The 21,935-nt window shown below is 37.2% G+C and overlaps 1 pseudogene; it reads left to right on the forward strand.

Moving 5' to 3' along the window:
- Positions 1-1,290: 1,290 nt before the first annotated feature.
- Positions 1,291-3,162, forward strand: LOC109447382 (molybdenum cofactor biosynthesis protein 1; annotated as a pseudogene).
- The last annotated feature ends 18,773 nt before the right edge of the window (positions 3,163-21,935 follow it).

Consider the following 21,935-nt stretch of genomic DNA (forward strand, 5'->3'; position numbering starts at 1 on the left):
TCCTTCAGTCTCTTGAAATTTGGACAAGTTATGTTGTTTTGTTTGGATGGGTAATCATCAGTGTAATTAGGAATTTGGAAGGTGATTTAAGCAGATGGTGTATTTGGAGTAAAGAAGAATAATTACTGTTTTAATAACAATAACAGTTATTGAGGGCAACGAACATGGCTCAATTCATTCCATTCATTTTCCCTTTCCCACTTCACTACAAAACTCTGTAAATTTGGAAGAAAATAAGGACTAGAGGATATATATACAAATACATATTAATAATATATAAACATTTACTATATATTTGTAATAAACATTTAAATATATATATACACATATGTGTGAATGCATGCAAACATACACACACATACATAATGAAGAAGTCCAACTATAGAAATTACTATCACCAAATCAATGTGGCTTTGGGTCATTTGACAGATCAACCAAACCGTGTTGTTATAGGGAGCAAACTGTCATACGAACTACTACTGGTAGATTTTGCATAGTTTTGATAAGCCAGTAAATTATAAGCCACATAACTCACAGTACAAAATACTGAAAACATGTTCAGAGGTGAAAAATTGAAGGAAATCTGGACAAAAGGTCCATTAGGCCTTAGAAATGGATTATTAGCTATCCTTGGGAATCCATTTATATTCGGACACGTTGGTTCTCACTGCATTTGGAAGAGTTAGTGATTATTCTAGAATGATTTTCATGCAAACTCATTATTTAATTGCAGTTTTATCTAAACACCCCATTGTAAAGAGTGGTTTAATTTCAGTTTCTAGAGATTTTCCTTGTGTTAAGAATTGAAAAGTAGTGACCGTATTTCCAAACATTACTCTTTAGTATAATGGAATCAGCAGGTATCTGTGGGGAGAAAATCCCTAGAAAACAACCTCTGAAATGGCATTAAAGTTTCTCAGAAACCTCAAATTAAATATTGCAAAATATGTTTCCCTTTGTTGTAAAATATTGAAAGTTGATTTCTTGGTATTATGTGTATAATTGCATGATTTTAAACATGGCAGCAAATGGGATATGGAATCAGACAGACCTGGGTTGGAATGCCTTGCCTAACAGATTGGGAGCCACGTTATTCACCAACATTTTCCTATATAAAAACAGAGGTGCAACCTTCCCCATGGGGGTGATTACATGTGAGTATCAAGCAATAATATGTAAAATGTATAACAAAGTCCCTGTCATAAAGAATTCCTTAATAAATATCAGTGTATCATCCCTCCTCTTCTAATCTGCTATAGTTTAAAGAGCTATATAATCAAGTTTGTCAAAATGATGTTGCAGTGGATATTTTTCAGACTTCTTGGCAGCCGAGTGCATAAATCTACTGGGGACTCATTCCTACCTTATGTATGTTTCCTGATATAGAGCCTGGGCTGCAGGAAATGTGTAAGCAGTGCAAGCTACAGTGTCGGTTGCTTGAGGGTAGCAGGAATATGTTCATCAGTTCTTGGCATTGATGTTGAAACAAACGCTTAACATTTTGTTATAATTAGCACTCCATTCCAGGAGGTCAGTGTCCCTAAAATACTGGAGTCTGAATAAAGGATGCACCACCCTTTTCTGCAATTTCTGTTACTTTATTATGGTTTTAATACTTCAACTCTAATTTAAAAAAAAAAAAGCAAAATATATTATGATCAGATGTTTTCTTAACAGCTGTCATAACAGTCTGGAGAGAAGTTAGATTTGAATCATAAAGTATTTTTTCAGAATATACCGTGTTTCCCCGAAAATAACACCTACCTGAACCATCAGCTCTAATGTGTCTGTTGGAGCAAATATTAGTATAAGACCTGGTCTTATAATATATTATAATAGATAAGACCTGGTCTTATTTTAAAATAAGTAAAATAAGACCAGGTCTTATATTAATTTTTGCTCCAAAAGACGCATTAGAGCTGATGGTCTGCCTAGGTCTTATTTTCAGGAAAACACGGTATGTGTGCATGTGTATTTAATTTTTTAATTTGTACTATTAAAATTTATCTTACTTTAGAATTGGCAGTATGATAATGATTAAGAAATAAGCTACACTTCATTGTGACTATAGTCATCTATTTACTCAGTGCTGGGTGAATGCACTTAAAAACTACAGCATAACTTTTGACTAAGGGTAAAAATCAACTAAGAGAGGGGATCTATACAGGGAAAATGATGGCTGTCCCTCCAGTCCTCACCCTGAGGCCACACAGCTCACTGTCTCCCTATATGTCTCCAATACCTCTCTAGTCACTGTCCCTCCAGTGGAGCCCTGGGTCAGTACTGAATGCCCAAGGAGGATGTCCACTGACCCCCAAGGCTGTCCTGCTGAGCTAAGGAGATCTTGACCGTTGCACGGCCCTTTGTGAAAGAAGGCGTAGGTAAGATCTGGTTTGCAGATGAAAACGGCTCATCCAGCCAGACATGATGGACATTGTGGCCCAGCTCCACCAAATGGAGGTGCTGAAGACCATCAGCATCACCACCAATGGCATCAACCTAGCCTGGTTGCTGCCACAGCTTCAGAAAGCTGGTCACAGCGCCATCAACATCAGCCTTGACACGCCGGTGCCAGCCAAGTTTCAGTTCATCATCTGGAGGAAAGACTTCCACAAGGCCATGGGGGGCATCCACAGGCCATCAAACTGGGCTCCAGCCCTGTGAAGGTGAACTGTGTGGTGACGTGAGCCCTAAACAAGGACAAGCTCCTGGACTTTGTGGCCTTGACCGAGAGCCTCCCCCTGGATGTGCACCTCATGGTGTACCTGCCTTTCAATAGCAACAAGTGAACTGCAAGAAGAGGATTAGTTACAAGAAGATCCTGGACACCCTCTGGCAGTAGTGGCCTAAGCTGGAGAAGCTGCCCAAAGAGGAATCCAGCACATGCAAGGCCTTTAAAATCCCTGGCTTCTGAGGCCACATCAGCTGTATCACATACATGTCTGAACGTTTTTGTGGGACCAGCAACTTGCTACAAATCACAGCTGATGGGAACCTCAAGGTCTGCCTCTTTGGGATCTCAGTGGTATCTCTACTGGATTACCCATGGGTAGGAGCATCCAAGGAGGAGCTGCTGAGAATCATCGGGCTGCCGTGCAGCATGCAGGCATATTCGATATTTCCCAGATGAAGAGCCAGCCCATGATCCTTATCGGTGGGTGACCCAGAAAGTTATTTTTGATGCTCCAAGATTCCCCACCAGCCATTCCAAGCATTTCCTGCAGGAACTCCCTCCATGTTCAGGGTCTGAGACACAGAGTGAGTTTGTCAAACAAGGTGGCAACTTGGTAGAAAGGATGATGGGTCCCCCAGACCCCACCCCTTGCCCAATGGTGGCTGGGGTCTGGTTTCCTTCAGAGACACTACAGTTCCCACCCAGACTCAGATTCCAACCCAAAGTGCTTTAGCCCCAAGTCTCAGGCTCGTGCCACCCACTCAGTACCCCTGCCAACCTTAGACCAATTAACCCACATGGACGCAGAAGGACAGGCAGCTATGGTAGATGTTCAGTGGTAAGCCGAACACAGAGTGGGTGGCCATGGCCTCTACTGTGATCCTCCTAGGGCCCATGGCCTTCAAACTCGTCCAAGAGAACCAGCTAAGGAAGGGAGATATCCTGGTGGTGGCTCAGCTGGCTGGAATCTAGGCAGCCAAGAGAACTAGCCCGCTGATTCCTCTGTCACCATGTGGCCCTGAGCCATGTCTAGTTGCGGCTGGAGCTGGACAGCACATGCCATGCTGTGATGATCCAGGTGTCTTTCAGGGCTCAAGGCCCCACTGGGGTGGAGGTGGAGGCCCTGACCTCAGCTGCTGTGGCTACCCACACCCTGTATGACGTGTGCACGGCTGTCAGTAGGGACATCGTGTTGGGGGAAATCAAGCTCATCAGCAAGACTGGGGGTCAGTGGGGAACGCGGGGCTCCATCAGACTAGAGTTCCTGCCCTCTCTCATCCATGGCCCAGCCAGGTCAGAAGATGGGATGCAACTGGGGCCAAGGGAAAGATGTCAAGTGCCTTTAACCCTATCACTTTTTAACCTTTACCAGTCGGACCCTGAGGTCAGCCCCCTCCCTGACTGCTAGAGGACCCACGAATGACCTGTGAGGCTTCCTTTATTCAGAGAGGAAACCATCAGGCCCTCAGCCTTCCTGGACACTAAGGTGATGGGAGGCAATTGCAATGAGCCACGCTAGATAACTGAAAAATCTCACTGTGTTGTATGTGAACTATTTCAGACAACCAGTTTCACACAATCCAGCCCAAAACCTCCACTTCTCATTTCGGGTTTTCGCTTCTGCTGCTTCCCTAGGGAGAGAATAAGGGCTCACAAAGCACAAGAACCCACTTTGAGGGGGAAAAGCACTCTTCAGCAGCTTTGCCTGACCAAGTCTATGGAACCATAGCCCTGCCCCACCCCTGTCTCTCCACCATCCATCCTCAGAAAGAGTCTGTTTCCCTTCAGACTTTCTGTTTAAGCATTGCAACATCCTGCCCGCTCCCTTTCCTCAGTCCCCCTCCTCTAACAGGACACACAAGTGGCCTGTAGCCCTGAGGACTCCTGACCAACCACTCATGGACACACCTGGCCCTGTGCACTGTTGTTCCACCCACTACCCCTTTATTCTGGAACACATCAGGGAAAGAAGAGAGCTGAAGATTGTCTTCACCCTCACAGAGCACAAAATAGAGCTGCAGTGATAACTTTGGAGACACAGAACAAGGATTGTATCCGCACAGGGCACAGAGCTGCAAGGAATTCATGCCCACCCCTTACCCCTATCCCAGAGCCCACTCCCCTGGGGAAGACGAGCAGGAGAGCCACTGGAAAGACTGAAGGGGCATATCTTCCATATATCCCCTTCTTCCCTGAGGGAGAAGGTAGGAGTGGAGTGGGAGGCACAGAAATGCATTGTCCACAGAAATGCATGCAGTAAAACTGTCAGGTGGGAGTATGCAAAGCTCATCACTTGCTATTAGAGATCAGGGGTGCAATTAGGGGTTCCCAGGTTTCAGGTCTCCAAGCCCTGGACTTGTTTGCTTGGTTTTCTATGTGGATAGGCTTTGGGTCCATGCTTAGTGACCCGTCTGCCTGCTTCCCTTCTGCCCTACATGCAGGTGTGCTGGTCAACGTTTAACAACGGCTCTTGGGAAAAGAAAAAGCCAAATTCCAAGGCCAATTTCAAGCTATGGTACCATGTGAACTGTCTTGCAAAATTCCTGAAAATGTCACAATTGTGTTCTCAGAGCTGGTACAAGCTGACTCCAACATACTCCCAGCTCTGCCTGCTCCCCAGCACACCTCAAGCCCCCTCACAGGAGGAAGGCACAAGCTTCAAGGCAGGCTGGAGGGGCATCGATGTATGGATCTAATATTCTTTAATATAGCATTATTTAAAAGGTGCAGGTAAAAAGGAAAAATAATCAACTAATACTTTTACCAAAAAAAAAAAAAAAAATACACCTTCCTCTGCTCTCCATTGCAGATTCTACTTCATTAGTGTATTAATAGTGTGTACACTGAGATGCTCTGAAAAAGAATGAGACAAAATACAGTGGTTTAACAAAAAACGATTTATAATAATTCAATGGTAGGTGAGAAGTCTATGATAGATAGGCAGTTCCACTCCGTAGTATCATCACCCAGGGACCCAAGCTCACAATCAAATCTGCCACTCCCAGCAAGTAGCTTCTTTTCCTTGATCTAAGATGACTGTTCCCATTGTTACTATTCCCAGTTGTGAGGAAGGAAGTCCAAGACAAGAATCTTTGTCCCAGAAGATGACCTGAGACATATCAACTTTATTTCCTTTGTTTTACTTTACATTGAACTTACTTTACATTGAATATTATGTGATAATTAGTCAGAGCTAGCTACAGGAGGTTGATAAATATAGTCAATAATGGACAATCATGCATCTAGCTAGAAGTCCACTTATTTCATTGCTAAACATTACAAAAAGAAGATAAATAATAGGGGAGAGTAGTAGTTTCTTATTTCATAAAGAAGTTTGGGTTCTGAATGTTTAAGTCCATTCTTAGACAAGTTGGAAATATTAGGAAGAACAGGAGGAAATGACCTCTAAAGTCAGGAGGATCCATTTTCAAAACGTGGGTCTCACCTTCAAAACCAATGTTATCTTAAGGTAGAATTTCTCTTTCTTATATGTTTAATGATTGCAGAAGCAATGATTCTTATACATAATTGAAATACTACATAATATAGATATACATAATATAGAAATACATAATATAGGAAGCAAAATTTCTGCAATCCACCCGTAAGGTAACACAAACATAGGACTATTGAGCTTTATTTTGCAAAATTTCCATTTTTAGCAGGCTCAAAACCACCCCAAACCATACAACCAATTCTTAAACTAGCTTCATAGTCCATGCTGGCTGCTGTAAGAGAATACCATAGACTGCGTGTTTTTTCATCAACATTAATTTATTTCTCACAGTTCTAGAGGCTGGGAAATCCAAGATCCAGGTACTGGCAGATCCAGTACTTGATGGGAGCTTGCTTTCTGGTTCAGAGACTGCTAAATTTTTGCTATGCCTCAACATGCAGGACGGAGCACAGGAGCTCTCTGGGCTTTCTTTCATATGAGTACTAATTTCATTAATGAGGATTAGTCCCTCATGACCTAATCACTTCCCAGAGGCCCCGTCTCCTAATAACATGACATTGGGGGTTCATTTTCAACATGTGAATTTGGGGAAGACACAAATATTCAGTCTGTAGCACCTAGTAAGAAAGTATCTAAATAAGACATGTGCAAATGTATTTGTTTTATAAATACATCAAGTTGAAATATTTGAATAATTATTCCAAATTAAATAAGTGGAACTATTACAAATTCCAAATTATTCCATAAGGAAGAAATTTGGGGCAAGTGAGTAGAAGTTAAAAGAAATGAAGAATGTACATATAGACTGAAGTAGAAGTAGCCCTAAGACATTAAATTAATTAATTAACAAAAGCAAGTTGCAGAAGGATATAAATAAATAGTACCATCGCTACTGTTGATGGCAAAACATTTGCCAAAAATATTCTATATTTAATGGAGATATATATATGTGTATATATATATATATATATATATATATGCATATATATGTGTGTGTGTGCATATATATATATATATATATATATATATATATATAATCAGTGAAAACTCTCCAGGATGGTTCACCAAAATTGATTTTATCTCCATTACATTCCATTTATATATTTAATCACTTATTTAATGGCTATACATAATATATTGAACCACTCCTCCATCAATGGACATTTACATTATTTCCAGTCTTTCACTATCACAATAATATTGCAAATAGCATGTTTATTTTATATATTTCTCATTACAAATTTATTTTCCATGAAAGTTTTTACTAGAATTAGAAATGTTAGGTCAAAAAGATTAACGTTTCTAAATTGAATAGATGTTATCAAATTGCTCTATAATATGTTATAATTTTCCTATTAGAGCCAGAGTGCTCATTTCTCTACATTCTTGCCCTCAGAAATATTATCATCTTTTGAAGGTTTGATAAATAACTTCATTTTGTTTATAGACTAAAGGGAGTCTATCATGAGGTCATTGTGAAAGTCACATAAAAACAATGAAACAAGGATTGCAAATTGTGACAGAATAAACGCGATTAAATTAAAGACCCCCAGCAACCCACTAAAGTTAAAGATCAATGCTAGAGTAACCTATTGAGTCAGATTTATTCTAACTCAGTAATGAGAGATAGAATATTGCCATTCAGATTTTATTTTCAAAATTTTCCAACTCAATGAGTTTGGTAGAGAAAGATTAAGAATACTCCTCCCTAGATTACATTTGAGTCCACCATGTGTGATACAGACTAGCTTGTAAGCATAAAATACAGAAACTACATTCTCTTTGGTAATGAAAACTACTTTCTTTTTTAAAATCTAATAAAGTCATGGGCTTCAGAAATTTACAAGCTATATATATCCCCAGAATAATAGTCATGCTAAATTTTGTCTGAAACTAGGGACCAAACGCACTAACCATACAAGCGTTGCAGCAGGAAAATACCCAAAGCTATTTACAGTACTGCTCTTCCTTTAGAAACAAATTTAAAATGTTGTTTGATAGTCAAAGGTACTTAATTAAAAGACATTAAAATTAGTAAGAAATTGAAGTAGCAGTATTTTTTTAAACTTTGCCTAGGCACACCAACACATTATGGACTGATTAAAATTCAAAAATCTCCAAAGCTTCTGTGGGTGTGTGAGTGTGTGTGTGTGTGTGTGTGTGTGTGTGTGTGAATGTATGTGTGTGTCTTTTTTCTCTTTTTGGTAAAATATAAATATGAAATATATTTTACAGTTTTAATGTGATTTTTCTTCTAATAAAGCGGACATAAATATGGAAATGATTACTAGATCTGTCCTACCAGCAGATATACTCAGGTTGATTGGGTAACCATAACAAAGTACCATGGACTGGGTAGCTTATACAGCAGACATTTATTTTCTCACATCTCTGGAAGCTAAAAGTCAGAGGTCAAGGTATCAGCAGAGTTGGTTCTTCAAAACCCCTTTTTATTAACAGCGGCAAACATGGTTCAAAGACTGACCCAGACCACTGACTCAGAATTTCTTGACTTATTTTTCCGGGAACAGCAGAAATTTTTTATTGTTATTAGACAATTCAAATTTCAAACTGTGTAATATAAAATTAATATATTTGGACCATAGCATTCAAGTCCTGTTAAATAATATAGAAGTGGGATTTAATAAGAAAATATAAGTTTTCTGGATCCTTCCATGGATAGCTAATACATGCAAGTAGCCATTTTGGCCTCCTGACCATGATCACAATTTTGGATCTTGCCACTATTTGGTCACTTGAACCTGGACTAGGCTATCACTCCCTACAGATAATGGTCATTCTACAGATGAACTTCATTTTCCATTGCTGCTCCAGAACATGCTAGAGTAACCAGAATATATACCAACTATCACATGTTAAATATCAAAGTTGTGTCCTGAAATATTTAGACAGATCAGATTACCAATGTAGGAAAATAGAAATCAGTCCATTTTTCATTAAACAAGCAGTTTTTCTCACACCAAAGCCAAGAAAGTCTAAAGAAATTTCCTAATGTCCAATCACTAAATCAAGTGGGGGGTGGGGGGAAGCTATTTCAAGAAATCGTAGCAAACATTTTACAAAGTATGAGTGTTCCATTTTTTGGGGGACATTTAAAGATTAAAAAACTAATATCCTGAGTTAAAATTGCCAGGGGACATAGTTAATGGAGGGAATCAAAAGCTTTAAGAGAAATCACTTGTGAAATAATCAATACTAAAAATCTGTACACTAAGCAAATGCTCACACAAAAACTGAGATTTGATAATAAGGACCCAAAGCAAAAACAGACATATCAGCACACATTAACCTGTTGAGGAGACCCAGAAAATGACCTCAAATAGACAAGCATTACAATATACTATTTAAGCTTAGTTTTGGAAAATTATTTCTAGTAAAAACACAACTAAGCACCGAGTTCACAAATTTTATATCTTTTATATTTACTTGTATATGAAGAAGGCTGCAGAACGTACATAGTTCTTCAGTGATTAAGTTCAATGTTTATAGTGTTTTGCTTCATAATGACCTGTATTTTAGAAGTCCTCTGGAACTTGGCATATTGATTTTAGGATTGTATGGACTGTATCTGATTATCATAATCAATATTATAAGCTCATAATATTATATTGTACTGAGCAAATACTATAAAAAGATCTCATGAATTTTAGCATCTTTTAATGTTACGTATTAAATGTGCAAATAAGTCATTAGTGTAGTAGCTGACAGAAACCAAAACAACCAAAGGGGATAAATAATCTACGGAAATGATAACTTTGAAAGAATGCACAAACCAAGATGCCTCTATGAAGCCTGAAAAAGGAAGTCTGTGGATTTCTTCCTAGTTACTGTTAATTCAGGTATATTGACCCAAGAACTATGTACAGTAAGTCTAAATACAGTCATGTGATCTTAGACAAGTAATTTAAAATTGCTCATCCTTAGATTCCTATTTTTAGAGCAGGAAAATAATGGTATCACCTCATAAGGCTATTATGAGGGCTACATGATGTCCAGTTGTTAAAAGTGCCTGATATGTAGTGAAGTGCTCAGAAAAGGTAGCTACCGTTAGCTACTATCACTACCTCCTGGAGACCTCTGCTATTTCAGTTTGGACCCAGTTATGCTCACTTCTTATCAACTTGGCTCTAGGAGGTGTGTGTGTGTGTGTGCGTGTGTGTGTGTGTAGAGATAGAGAGAGAGAAACAGGGTGAGAGAGAGAGTTTAGATACAGAGTTGCAAAACCACAGTACAACTGTCAAAACAGAAATTAACCTTGATTTCACCACTTTGCCCATTAATATCCTTTTTCTATTCTAAGATCCCATACTGCATTGACTTGTCATGTCTCCATAATCTCCTCCACTGTGTGACAGTCCCTCAGGCTACCATGTCCTTAACACTTTCTATAGCGCTGGTCCATTACTTTGTAGACTGTGCCTCAATCTGGGTTTATTTGTTTGACGTTTTCTCATTTCGCATGAAATTCTGCATTATACGGAAGGATAGCACAGAGGAAGTATGCCCTTCTCAGTGCATCATGTCAGTAATGATCCCAATAGGTACAAGTGGGGATGTTAACCTTGTTCATTTGGCTAAGGTGGTGGCTGGCAGGATTCTCCCCTGGAAACTTACTATTTTTCCTTTTATAATTACTAGACATTCCAGGAGAGAAAAACTGAGACTATGTGTATATCCTATTTTGGCTTCAACTTTCACCTACTCTCTTAGCATCCCTCCATGGATCTTGTCTATGGCAACTATTGTTGTGTTCCAACAGTGATTTTTTAATTTTTGTACATTCTTTATATATTTACTAATTTGAATTTTTCTCAAAGAATTTTTTTTCATTTCTCCATCATCTATTCAGTCATTTACATAAACTCATGCATATTTATTTTTCCTTTGGTTGATAATCCATTACTATACTTATTTTGTTGTTCATGTTGTAGTTTTGGTGACTGAGAGCTCTGCAAGATTAGTTTTTGAGCCCTTTTAACATGCCTCTATTTTTTTAAGTACTTCCTTATATACTGTAACCACAAGATGCTCCAGGATTATCTTGTATTTTCCATGCTCTAGTACCGACATCAATCAGTTATCCAAGGAGACGTGGTTCATTTTATTGTAACATAGTAATCAGAAACCAAGATCTGGGTTCTAGGTGTGCTCATTGCTACTGGGGACTTACTGGTTTAAACCCTTCTCAGTAGATAGAGTTGGGAAATATATATGTATGTATGTCTACTAACTTGTGCACAGACACATAGCTATATTTATTTCTGTATCTGCTTTTTTGTGTCTATTTATACATTATATGTAACTTTTTAAAAATGAGTCCATACTGGTACCTGTAACTCCAGTCTAGAATGACACGGTTCATTCTAGCCTCTCCCTTTCCCTTATTTGTAACTTCCTCCTCCAGCAGTGAGAAATTCTCCTCTCATTAGCGATAATATATTTATTTATTTGTTCAACCCTAGTATACAAATAATTTCAGAATTTCTAACCTAGATTACTGAGAAAAACAAAATTACAAACGAGGGTGTATTCTTTGGAGTTTCTTTATTTTGCCTTTAGCTTTATAGTATCAAGTCAAAATACTTTTCCAGTGTTACTTAAGTTAGTTACTTTCTTCTCCATCTGCTTAAGTGTGGCTATATTATTCATTGATAATATGGTTCGAGTTATTTGCCACAGTCTGCATCACCCCCAAAAAATTATTAGTTTTGTGTTTGTTTTCATATAATGAACATCACTTTTGTGGTGTACAGTTCTTTAGGTTCTAACAAATGCAAAGAGTTATATATTCATCACCACAATTCCACATAGAACAGTATAACCTCGAAATTTCTGCCGTGCTACACCATTATAACAACTCCTCTCCCTAGACCCAATTCCTGACAACCACTAGTCTGTTTTTGTCCTTACAGTTTTGCATTTTCCAGGGTACCACAGAAATGGAATCAGGATATAGATATAGATAGTATAGATATAGATATAGATATAGATATAGATATAGATATAGATATAGATATAGATATATCTATGTATATAGATACAGATATATCTATGTATATAGATACAGATATATCTATGTATATAGATATATCTGTATCTATATATATATCCTACTATGTTTCGCAAAAAATAAAACCTAGCCAACCATCAGCTCTAGTACATCTTTTGGAGCAAAAATTAAATATAAGACCTGGTCTTATGTTATATTATATTATATTATACCCAGTCTTATTTTACTGTAAGACTGCGTATTATATTATATTATATTATATTATATTATATTATATTATATTATACCGGGTCTTATATTAATTTTTGCTCCAAAAGACGCATTAGTGCGGACTGTCTGGCTAGGTCTTATTTTGGGGGAAACACGGTATATAGTCTTTAGGTTTGGCTTCTTTCACTTAACAAAATGCATTTAAGATTCATCCATGTTGATGCGTGAATCAATACCTCATTCATTTTCTTGCTGGGTAGCATTACACTGTATGGATGTACCATAGTTTGTTTCTCTTGACCAGCCCCTGAGATCCAGGAACCGATCTGCTGTTCAAAGCTAGGCCTCAATGTTATGACAAACTGATTTGGTGTTTGCAGCTAAGCCATGTTGCTCTCCTATTGACATCCATAATCTTACAGAACATCCATTTCAGGAAAAGTCACTGTGGAAGTCACAAAATACAAAACATCCCACTCTCTCACTAACAAATGGCTACTTTCTTTACTAATTTCAGCTTAACCTTACTTTTGTCTGGCCTCTTTGTAGATAAGATTTATTGAGATGCCCAACCATAGAGCCATCCAACTTCCTTACTACACCTAATCTAGAGTGAACCTCTGTCTCTTTAGGCTTTCCCAATAATTACTCAACCAAGACCAGATCACATAAGTTCTTTCTAACATCCTTGGACTGAGACACCTCACAGTTTCCTGGGGTGAGCATTGCTCTGTACTTCAATATAACAAACCCAACTTGTTCAATCACAGGTGTGTTCCTGGTGATCTCTGGCTGAAGGGCATCAACATTGTCATCATTGGTGAAGGACATCTGGGTTTGTTTCCAATTTTCGGTGATTATGAATAAAGCTTCTATAAACATTTATATAGGTTTTTATATGAACATAAGTTTCCATTTATCTTAGGATCATTTCTAGGAGTGGGATTGCTGGATCATATGGTAGGTGTATATTTAACTCTCTTTAAAAAATTATCAAACCATTTTCAAAGTGAATATGCCATTTGACGTTTCTATCTGCAATGTTAGAGCATTCCAAAAGCTCCACCTCCTCACCAGTATTTAGCACATTTTTACTTTTAATTTTCAACATTCCTATAGGTATGTAATAGTATCTCAATGTGGTTTTAATTTGTACTTGTCTAATTATTAATGACATTGAGCATTTTTTCATATGCTTATTTTTCATCTCAAATCTTCTTTTATGAAATGTCTATTCAAATCTTTGCCCATTTTACAAATTAGATTGTTTAGCTTTGAAAAACCTTCAGATATTCTATTAGGTTGGTGCAAAAGTAATTGCGGTTTAAAAAAGCAATTGCAAAAACCACTATGACTTTTGCACCAACCTAATGGTTACAAATACTTTGTCAGAAATGGGATTTGCAAATATTTTCTCCCACTCTTTGTCTTGTTTTTTTTCTTACACAGATGTGTAAATTTCTGCAATCACTGAGCTATTCTCATTTTTTCACATATCTGAATAATTCTTATTCTGTAATAAAAAAATCTTAACCAGAAAATTAGAGTGAAGACCTAGGTTGAGAAAAAATAAGAATGGAGGTTGACAAGGAATGAGGATTAAGAAATAAATCAAGGGAGAGACACTGATTACTGAAGAATATGATTAACTCAACCCTTGATGGCTGAGGTCCAAGTGTGTAAAATAACCACCAAAAACCTAACCACAATACAACACACCAATGACCTCCAATGGCCTCTCACAGCTCTTAGATTAAAATCCAAATCTGCACTGTACCTAGTTCCTGTCAACCATTGTTTCTGTCCCTTGTCACCATATATAGGCACATTACCTTTAAATTTGTTTCTCCTACATTCAAAGAGCCTTTCTTCCTTAGATCCTTTACTCTGGCCTTTAGCTCTGCCTAGAGCATCACATCCCCACACGTGCTTCTTATTGTCACTTAATTGTCAATACAAATGCCACATCATCAAATGCAACTTTCTTGACATAGCAACAAAAAGCACATGCACCTGCTTTTCACTCTCTTTCACATTTCCTTGCTTTAACCTCATAGTACATATACCATTTGAAATCACCTTGTTCCCGTGGTGACCTTTTTCATAGTCTCGCTCCATATGTCCCTACTCACTGAAATGAAAGTTATGCGGCATGCCTATCTGAAGCACTGTTTTAATGCAGGCACAAAATCCAGCACCCATCACGTAATAAACATCCAGCACATATTTTTTAATGAATAAGTAACTAAATAACTAAATAACTACATAATGAATAAATAATTTATGTGGTGATTAAAAATACCCAATATAACGCTGCCACATGTCCCTAATTCTCTGACGAGAGCTCTACTTAATAGATGTTACAACTTGTATGCTTTAGCCCTTACTAAGAATTTATGAGCATCTACATTGAAAATTTTCAACTATTCACTTATTCTTGTTGTTAAAGTAATAAATTATCCCTTGTAGTAATTAGATGAGTAACAAAGATCAAGACCAATTTAAAGATTGCTGTCACATGCATGTGATAACATTTTGATACCTGACTTATTTCAGTGCTAACTTTAAGCAATCCACATGTTATTTGGGTGCATTTTACTTCTTTTGAGACATCAAGATAGTTATTTCCCTTATATTTTCTGCAGCTGTTCTAATACAAGCTTTAAAACTCCAGTGATCTGAGGCAGTTGGTTAACATTTCATGAGCAGCGTAACAGTTGGGATTGAAATTTATTCTTTTGAATCAAGAGACTGAGCCTCTCTTCCAGTCATTTTCCTTTGAATTATTCCTTCAGTTCAGTTGCTAGTTTCACCAAGTACCCACTCAGTTCTTTGAAATGGCAACTAATTAATTCAAGATGACCCAGTTAACTGTGAGGTACAAACATTTGATCTATAAGAGCATTTGGGACACTTTAAATCATATTTTGATAGTGCTGACAAATACTGCCTACAAAACACACAATTTAGAAAATGTTTTTAAAGGCTTTCATTAGGACTCAATGAATTCATTTTTGCATCATTAAGTAGATATGTTCCCTGTATTCAAGATGTTTCGAGTTGAGGGGAGATAATGCTAAACTTACTCATTTGACTTATATCTTACCACTTCCCATTATTTAATAGGCAATTATAATAGCACTGTAAGTACTATAACGGAGTGTTATAGATGCACATAAAAGGGGCACCCACCTTTACTGGCAGTAGGTACCAGAGCAGAAAGTGATTATGGCTGGCTTCCCTCTGGAAGCCATGGTTAAATGGATGCTAAGGCACAGTGTATGAGTAAAAACCAGCTAGGTAGCCATAGCTGTGGGCAGGCTCAGTGAGGGATTCAGGCAACTAATAGGGTTTGAAGAGAACGGAATGAGAGGCAAACTGGAGAACTTAAAGTACCTCAGTATGATAGGAATACTTCTCTGTACGAGTGGGCATACTAATATCTAAAAGATATTAACAACTCTGAACTAGACTAATAACTTAGAGAAATTGCAATGATGAGAGAATTGTTAAATTCTTGCTCAGTGGGTTAAGCCTCTAACGGCTGGACATTTTAATTTTTCCATTACCTTGAAAACGAGGCAATGATTGTTTCCTGCAAGCTAAGGGGAATGCATTTGGATCCAGAAGATTAAGAACAGTGCTCAAATGGATTTAACACTTTTGAAATTTAGTAAAATCTCCTGCCTTTGTCTTTCTTTGGTGTGAACACCTGAAGTTGCTGGAGTCCAAAATCCCCTAAGGGGCAGGAAAAATAGGCCTGAGTGTCCTTGTTTGCTAATGAGAGATAACGGCACAGGGAAAGCAGAGTGGAGCCACTGAGTCTCAAGTGAGGTACTTAGAACATGATTACATAACCTAGCTACACATCTTCTGAAATGTACAGAAAATATACTGTGATATATTTATAAAATGTGAGCTATTGCTAATAGAAAAGCATTTCAAATTCTTTTGATAGGTTATTGGAAATAAGATACTAAGGTTTTATGACTTTTTATCGCTGGGGGTGACTTTTTGAATTAAGACCAGGTCAGCACACACTGGCAGTCACTATTATCTAATGATTGTATTTGATCTTGTGAATTGCTGCTACACCTGCCACGCTCTTTTCAGCAGATGAACAAAAGAAGTGCCATTATGGTTGGACAGAATAACCGTAGACTAGGGGCAGAGAGACGGGAGTCCCAGCTTTGCCGAAAATTAGCTGTTTTTTCTTAGGCAAGTCACCTGAATTCTATGCATTTTTGTTTCAACTCTAAAATGAGGAAGTTATTCTGGATCTATAAATCCATTATTCAAAAATTGAACCTCAAATTATACTTCTTTGTCTACAAAATAGTAGAGTGAAGAATTAATCAAAAGCACAAACTAACCTTTTTATAATAGACATTGTATTTTTTTTCTGCCAAGAGGTTGTCAGAAAAGAGAAGTTGAAGAAAAGAAGGAACACAGAGACCACTCACAATTTGGAATGACAAAGCTGCCTGGTGGCAAATGATTTAAGTGTCATCAGCGCTATGTGACAAGCTGAGTTGAAGATTTATGAAAGCCCTCTGGTTCCAAAACTTCATCATCTCTAAGAGTTGGGATTTTCAGCATTCAATCAATTGAGCCTACCCACAGTTATAATTCAACAAGACTGTGAATAGATGACCCATCAAAGGCACCCTCTTATATGTTACCGGCCTAGTACAGGGGATAGACATGTGTTCAGCCCAGAATAAGCCTGAAACTTTTACTCAAGAAATCATGTGGGGCAATCATTCATCTGTGCCTATATTTCATAATACAATTGCTGATTTAATTTGTCTCTCCTTTTAATTTGTCCTTTCTTCCAACCAGTTACTTCGGTTTTCCACTTAAACCAACTTCTCTGTTTTAGTCAGTGTCTATGAGAGCTACCCACTTAAATAAATTGGTTTAGATTCACCATTTTGAGTCCTCTTTACTTGTGCCCACTATTCTCATTTTAATGACAGGATTGTTTTATGTAATTGCTCCAGTTATAGGTCTGTTGCAGTAAGATAGTGTTAAGAGACATTAGTTTTCAGTTATTTAACTTAGTGTTCCCCAACCATTTCAAGTTTTTTTAATATATGGAACACCATGTGTATGTATTGACGGGTATGTGCACAAATGACTATGGATGAGGGTGGGGATGGAGATAGGGAAACGACTGGAGGAAGCAGGTTCTGAGATGGATATAGTATATCATCTTTCTCTCCTTCCAGAGAGCCACCGATTCAATCACAAGGCCCTGATGCTTAATAGAAAAATTAATTTAAAAGAAAAAACTGTTGAGAGATTAACATGAGTATAAGTAAATACTAAGAAAAAAATACATAAAGGAAAAATTTCAGATAATTTACAGCAGAGCTAAATAGTAAAGCTTGAAAATTTACCTCAGAAACAGAGAGTCAGGGTCTTAAATGAAATTTTTAAAAATTATTTTCACTTACAGTGTATCTAAAATCAATTAATTTGAACTATACATCCAATTATATCAAAAATACTACCAGGGTTGTTTGAATAATTCTGTCTCAAGAAAACACTGTCTGTTTTTTCAAAATTAGTGTTTGCCAAAGTTTAGCCATCGCAGATACAGATTTCAACCTACTGTTGCAAGCACTACTAAGGCAAAAGACACCAGGAAGCCTAATGTTATTATATACATAGTTTCTCTATTCTTTCTAGTTATGTCTCTTTTTCTATGCAATATAAACTTATTTGTGAGAAGATAAATCCAAGGCACAATTAGTAACACGTAAGTCTCCTACACAAACTTGGAGCAATTAATTTTCTTTCTAATCTCCATGGCAATGCTTACCTTAGCTCCATCTTTGACATTTCACATGATTACATTAATTTAGTATAGTCCTCTGATCTACTGATTCCATATTTAAGACTCTACACTGGGGATACAACAAAATTAGCATTTACACACAAGGATATTATTTCTGTCTTTTTGTTTTCGACTGAGAAAAATTAAATGATAAAAAACATAGCAGTTAAGTAAATTATATCTTTCGCACACAAAAATGAAGTGAAGGGATAAAATTGGATTTTCAAAGATTTTTTTAATAACAAGGGACATACTCATATTTGAATTTAAATTAAAAAATACTTAAATAAAATGACAAAATAGAATGTGACATACATCTAATCAGATGGGTAATTTGTACATTGAGAATATGAAGGTATATGTGTCTATATATATCAAGGTTATTAAACTTTACTGAGCCGCTTGTACAGTGCTTCCAATGTAAGCGCACGGTGACAAGTTCACGAACTTAATTGTCAAACCTCATATGTTTCTACATAACCATATTTACCAAAATGTTAGAAATAAACACAGAAAAAGTTAACACATTTTGTGCTCTAGGCAGTGGTGTTATAAATTATTTTAAGATTTTTTTGTTATACTTATTGTATTTTCTAAGTTTATAATTCACATTCTCTACCTGTAGAATTAAAAACAAACTCATTTTAAGGCTCTCTGAGTCGTAGGGTTAACCTGCTACTCCTGTTTTTATTCTTCTCATTTTGGCTTGCATTAGATCTATATCACATAACCTTGTTCATCTCTGGAGATATTTTAAAAATACGGATTCCAAGGGCCCATTCCTGACCTAATGAATCAGCCTCTTTAGGGATAGAGGCTGAGGCCCAGTGTTTAAACAAAGCTCCCAGGGTTTTTGATTATCAAGATTGTTTTAAAATGGTAAGCTAAACAACAGATCCAAATGCCTCAGGCCCTAACTAACCATATACTATCAGGGCTGGCAGAGATATTAGTTGCCACCTACTACAGAAGCTACATTTTACCAGAAATGAAAAGTAGGCCACACGACGGAATATTCACACAGTTAGGACATCACCTCACATCTCTTGATTTCAAATGCTCTCTGATTTCACTATCATGCATCCTTAAGTCCTCTGAGTCCAAGATTCTTATCTAGAACTATTTGCAATTTAGCTCTTTCCCTAAAACAGCAACGATGTTTGTCCATTTCTGGCTGTGGTAAGTGTTCTTGAAGGACAGAATAAAAACATCACCCCGAAGCATTTCAAGCAGCTGCCAGTCATCAGATAATGACAGTTCTCAGAACTGCCATCTACTTGAGTCAAACCCAGTAATATGGAAGTAAAAAGGTCTTTGTTTACATAGACATTTAAAACATGATTAAAAGTAGAATGTGAAGTAACTGAAAATGAACTTGATAAATGTAATCTATTATTTATGCATGGTAAAATGTATTTAAGCAAAATAATAAAAGTCTATATCAAAGTTAAAACATTAAAATAATTTTCTATTTTAAACTAACAATGAATAAAGGACAGAGCTATTGGGTTTCAATGTGCCTACAGAGACTTTATTTACCATATCTACAGTCCCACAGTAAAACCACCAGAAAACAGTAGAAAAAGGACAAAGCTTTAGTCACTGGCAGCAGGAGAGCCAGCCTGAAAGGGAGATGTCACCGTGCTGTAAGCCTGTCTCAAGTCTCTTGCCTAGACGCTCCATATAACCATCTCTAACTTATTATTCATAAGCTGTGTCCATGAGCCTGGGCAAGGAGAAATAGGGAATCCTTTCCCAAAACAGTACACAAATTCTCTTCACTCTAGAATCAAGCAAACGGATTCTGAGGCCTTTAGTGTTCTGCTGTCCCCCAATCTCTTCCGCTCTCTTTCCACTGTCGGACTCAACTGCAGGTAGACGAGTTGGGCCTGAGGCTATGTAACATTAGGCCAAGACCCCCAATTTGGTATCCTAAGACTCTCACAAGATAAAATTAAGCAAAAATGAGCTCTCAACACAAGATCACTGAGTCACAGAAAAGTCAATTTCTCTCTTTCTGTGTCTCTTTCTCAAGCACATGCCCTGCCCCTAAACACACATGGAAGAAAGGCCAGGGGAAGTCACAGAAGTTGGCCATCTGCAAATAAGGAAGGTGTCCTCACCAGGAAATGAATTCTGCCAATACTTTGATCTTGGACTTCCCAGTCTCCCAATCAATAAGAAAATTAACTTATGTTGTTTAAGCCACGCAGTCTATGGTATAATGTGTTGGCAGCCCCAGCAGACTAGTACAACAGTAAAAATTCTTAATTACTAAAATATTATAAAGTACATAACCTCCAAATCAGAAGAGAAAAAATTAAGAAAATCAATGAACAAAAGGTAAATAAATCATAAAACAAAGCATATAAAAAGAATACATCAAATTCAAGATATTAATTACGATGAATGGAAATGAAATAAACTCCCAACTTAATATTTAAAATTTGGAAAAATAATTCACATATACCTTTTATAAGAGAAAAACTCCCAAAAGTATAAAGTACTATGAAACAAAATATAATAATACCAAACAATAAATAATTAGAGAAAAAAAAGACCACCTTCCACTACAGCAGGGTTCTTAAGCTTGGCATTACTGACAATTTAGAGGGCTGTCCTGTGCCATGTAAGATATTTATCAGCATCCCCACACTCTATCTACTCGATGCTAGTTGAACCCCCACCCGTTGTATCAACCACATATATCTCCAGACATTGCTAAATATGACATCATTGTTAAGAGTGACATCCCCGGGCTTTCTACCTTACTCTACTCACTGTCCATAGAAGAACAGATTCTCCAAGTGGAAATCTTGGCAGAAGAAACTGTGCCTCTTAGGCTCACCTCCTCCCTTTCTTTTGGGATCAGACTGCCTGCCTGCTTGCAGAGAATATTCTTTCCGATGCTCTATACCACATGCCAATGCTATGATCGGTCACGAAACTTAATTCAGGAATATAGTATAAAATAAGACCACTTAGTTGATACACTGAGTTATGTTTTCTAACTTCTTCTTTATCAGCAAGACATGTGATATGTGATACGTGGTTTCAACTCAGTGAGAATGAGTGTCCCTAATGCTCCAAAACACAACCAAAGTGAATTTTCTTAATAATGTCATTATTGATATTCTTAAAAACAAGGAAATTGCAGTTTTGAAGATTAAGTAATTTGCCCGAAATTACATAATAATAAGAAGAGAGCTGAGATTCAAACACAGGACTGTCTGGCTCTGGAGCCAATGCTCTTACAATTATTCTCAACCCAGTTTTGTTACTCTTGCTTAATATCATTCTGTGGTTCCCCTTGACAATCTTTTATCTATTCATCAACTCAAATAGTCAACAGACTGTATGTGCCATACTTAGTTTATAAAACAATGAATAACATAGACACAGCCTTTACTCTAATCTTATAATACAGTGTGAGAAACAAAGAAATGACAATTAAAATCAAATATTAGATCAAAATAGAGGACAAATACAATGCAGAAAGAGCACCTAACACTGACCTGGATGATGACAGAAAGCTCCACAGAAGAAGTGATAGTAATTAATGGACAGAGAAGGGTGAAGGCAAAGGGAACAGTAACTAATGCCATCTCCAAAGTCTGAAAGATCATGACATGCTGTCTTAGTCTGAGGACAACTAGACTAGGAGGGATCTGATAAGAAATTAGGCCAGGAAGAGAAGCAGGGACTAGATTAAGAAGTCATT

Source organism: Rhinolophus sinicus, linkage group LG07 (assembly GCF_036562045.2).
Source record: "Rhinolophus sinicus isolate RSC01 linkage group LG07, ASM3656204v1, whole genome shotgun sequence".
NCBI lineage: Eukaryota > Metazoa > Chordata > Mammalia > Chiroptera > Rhinolophidae > Rhinolophus > Rhinolophus sinicus.